Genomic DNA, 4059 nt, shown 5'->3' with positions numbered 1-4059 from the left:
CCCCCCTCTCTCTCTCTCTCTCTCTCTCTCTCTCTCTCTCTCTCTCTCTCTCTCACTTTCCATTTCTCCCTCTCTCACTCACTGTTTCTCTCTGTCTCAAATCTCTACCTTTGATGTGATAATCCGCCTCTCTGCCAAACAGGTTAAACGTCCGAAGAAATCGAAGAACCGGAAGAAAGCGAGTGTGATGAACGGGTCGCCTTCAGGGGGCGCATATGTCCCGCCTCACCTCAATGGCAGGGACGCAGACGATGAGGCCAAGTCTAAAACGTGTCATATTTTATGAGAACCGAACGACCATCTTCATTCCACAACATAAAGACTCTCCTAATTGTTCTCACTTTAGTCTCTGTTACACCTTTTGGATCCCCCTTCTTCAAAATATTGTTGTTTAGAATTCTCTTCTCGTGGCAGAAACTTGTTCTCTGTAGAACACTTTGTATTTTGTATTCCTGATGGTTTCTCGAATGTATTGAAAACAATTGTAATTTAATTAGAGTAATAATTTTTTTCTAAGATGTAAAACTTTTTTCGAGGTTCTGAAGTTAAAGTTATGAGAAGAAACCAAGCCTTAGTTTTTAGCTATAAATAAGAGTTAAATATACGTCAATGGTACAGTCGAAAATGTCTAAGACGCCCATGCAGTGTGGAGGAGGAAAGTTGCTGACTTAGACATATTTATTATGTACGTCTTTAAACGTGTTATATAATGTAAACATTGGGGGGGGGGAGAAAGAAAGGCACGAGAGAGTAAATGAAAAGTGGGCGTTTGTACAGGTGATTTTCTTATACATGTAGCCGTTAAAGCAGATACGACTGTATTGTAAATAGATGCTGACGAAACCGTTCCTTTATTGAACTGATCAATCAAAGTGCAAGGTGTATCCCATAAAACAATGCTGCTTGAAAGTTTAGGAGAGCGAAATGTTTTCTGAATACAATGTATTTCAAGACATTACTCTTTTAAAAACAATATCATCATACGTATATACGCTACGCAAAAAGTTCAATAGTGTATTTATATATTTATTATATTATATCTTAAACCTTTTTTTTAAAGCAATCACTACCCACGTATTTCTGTACTATAGTTTGTGACCGTGTGATTTGATTGCATGTGTGCCTTTTCACTGTTTCTCCTGTGTGTGATTGAATGTTATTCTAACACTGTACATGACTATATCCTAATATGTGTCAAGAAGCATCTCACACTTTTTTTTCTCTACTGAGGTTTTTGTTTCGTTCAGGTAGTGTCTGATACAACATTTATAATCATGCCAAATCTGTTGCTGCCATTGAATTCTTAAGAGTTCTTGTACTCGTCTTGTCAATTCAACGTAGACTTTAATTTCAATTCTAGTTTCTAGGGTATTGTTTTTAATCTTTAGAATACATGAAACATTCGGTCAGTTATGAATAAAATGCATGCCTTTCTTTTCGTAGAGCATATCACTTATTTGTATAATAAACCCATTGTCATTTATCCATGGTTCAATAGAAGAAAACGAAAACTATTGACGATTTAGGGAACTTCTGTCATAAAAACGACAGACAATAGTCTTCCCTTTGCCTTTTCATGCGACTTTGGTTGATCCCCTCCCCCTCCCCCAACCCCAAACTTATTCTTTCTTTCTTTCTTTCTTACTTACTTTCTTTCTTTCTTCTTTTCTTTTTTATTTCCTTACGTTTTACTATTTAAGCCATACTGCTTTTCCTCCCTTCAGCATATTATTTCTTTTAAGCTTAATAGGTCTCTGGCCTATATTTTTTTATCTCAGAAATGATGTCACTGTGTTTAGTCTGTCGTAATGAATTTGTATCCTTTTTATATCTACACTTTGTGATGCGTTAAAAAATACGAGTGTGTTCTTTGGTGTATTTGTAGAACACACGCAAACACACACACACACAGTCACACACACACACACAGACACACACACAAACACACACACAAACACACACTCTGTCTCTCTCTCACACACACACACACACAAACACACACACACACACACACACACACTCTCTCTCTCTCTCTCTCTCTCTCTCTCTCTCACACACACACACACACACACACACAAACACACACACACACACACTTTATTGTCGAATGTAAAAAATACGCGGTTTTCAATAGATACAACAAAAAACGTTGCTCTAATTTGTGTGATACATCATTGTATGACTGTGTATGCGTGTGTGCGTGTATGTGTGTGTGTGTGTGTGTGTGTGTGTGTGTGTGTGTGTGTGTGTGTGTGTGAGTGTGTGTGTTTGTGTGTGTGAGTGTGTGTCTGTGTGTGTGTGTCTGTGTCTGTGTGTGTGGGTGCACCTTATTCAGAAATATCAATATTAAGCGTACAATGTTTCTATACATTTCATGTTCCTGTAATATAAATTCACAAGTCTGCCTTTCTGTATCTATGTGCATGTGTTTGCAAGTTTTCGTGTACATGCGTGAGATTGCTTCTGAGTATGTTTGTGTATGTGTGTGTATGTGTGTCTATATGCGAGCGTGTGTATGTGTGAGTGTACGTGCTTATGTATATTATGTGTGTATGCGTGTGACTGTGTCTGTATTAATTATAAATCAACTCCGAATTGATTATACCCCCAGTATCCCAATCCAGCTTGTTCAGATTTCCATTGTTTTCACTCGATTTGTTCAATGGCTGGTTTGCAGAAAGGAAAAGGAAAAGGGAAAAAGGCGCCCCCGTCAGAACTGCTTCAGCACAGACAGAAGAAGCCGGAGACACAGAAACAAACTCTGGCAGAAATGAAGAACGCCCCTGCGCCCGCGCCCAATCGCGCGAACACTTCAGGTACCTGCGTCATCTTCTGACGTCATTGTGAAGGTATCGGCTTAGACCAGATGTCCGTCCGCGGTCTGTTTTTTTTTTAACCAACAACAACAACAACAACATCCGGCGGTGGCATCTCTTCGGGGAGGATTCAGGGAGGTAGGACTACCTCACCCGCTACCCAAGGGAGGCGGTGGCCCTGGCGAAGAGCACGCTCTTCGGGGCTCCAAACGTTTCGAACGGATAGGCTACCACACACAAACACACGCACAACAACAACATAAACAAGCACAGATTGGTTTTGGGTTCCAAAAACAGGACATAGACAGATATGGATGGCAGGTGCTTCTATAAATAAATAAATTGTCTGGTTTGTTTGAATTTCGTTAGTTTTGCTTTGTTTTGTTTTGTGTTGCTTTGTTTTGTTTTGTTTAGTCAGATGAGTACTTACGCTATATCAGTTTGCGTGTGTAGTTCTTTTCTACTTTTGCCTGTATAGAGGGATAATAATGAGGCTGAATGTGCTCGTATTTATCATTATCACCCCCACCCCCCTGCTCGTTTCCTCCTTTATAAAACCCCTTTTCATTAAGGGTCCCAATAACTAACGTATTGTCTTTGATTACTTATCAATTCGAAAACACTACAAGGGGTTATGTAATTTATGGAATTCACAAAGACAAAAAATCGCTTGTCTTCGTAGCTTTTTTCCATCGCCGAGTATGGTAGTCTAGGTTGCTTCATAGCCTCTACTTTGAATAATTAAGTTGCGCCCCTTTGTAAACTTTCACGAGCGTGGAGGTATCTGGTCCGCACTTAAGTTTGGCAAAGAATGATATAATCGTCTGATAAATCGTTGACTTCTTGTTGAACTCATTCGAGCGATACTTTCGACTGGGCACACGTCTTCAACAAGATTGAGCCAGTAAAAGGAGCATAATGAAAGAAGCTGCTACCACTCTGGTCGAAGAATTTCTGAAAGGGATATTCCATCTACCTTCAGCCCCAAACTTTCCCCCATTTCAACAAGTTGGGCATTATGCAAAAATACGAGTAGAATCGACTACTTGTAATCGCTCATTTTTTCCTCGAAAGATTTGGAATGTTTCTTGTGTTGCTTTCATTTGCCAACGAGCTCCTAAAGTCACTATTTACGAACATCAGCAGTTTTCCAGTGAAATACTTATCTCAGCACATGGTCGTAGTCGTCGTCATCATCATCATCATCATCATCATCATCATCATCATCATCATCATCATCATC

The sequence above is a fragment of the Aplysia californica genome, unplaced genomic scaffold (genome assembly GCF_000002075.1).
Source record: "Aplysia californica isolate F4 #8 unplaced genomic scaffold, AplCal3.0 scaffold00068, whole genome shotgun sequence".
Lineage (NCBI taxonomy): Eukaryota > Metazoa > Mollusca > Gastropoda > Aplysiida > Aplysiidae > Aplysia > Aplysia californica.
This window is presented reverse-complemented; position numbering follows the sequence as displayed.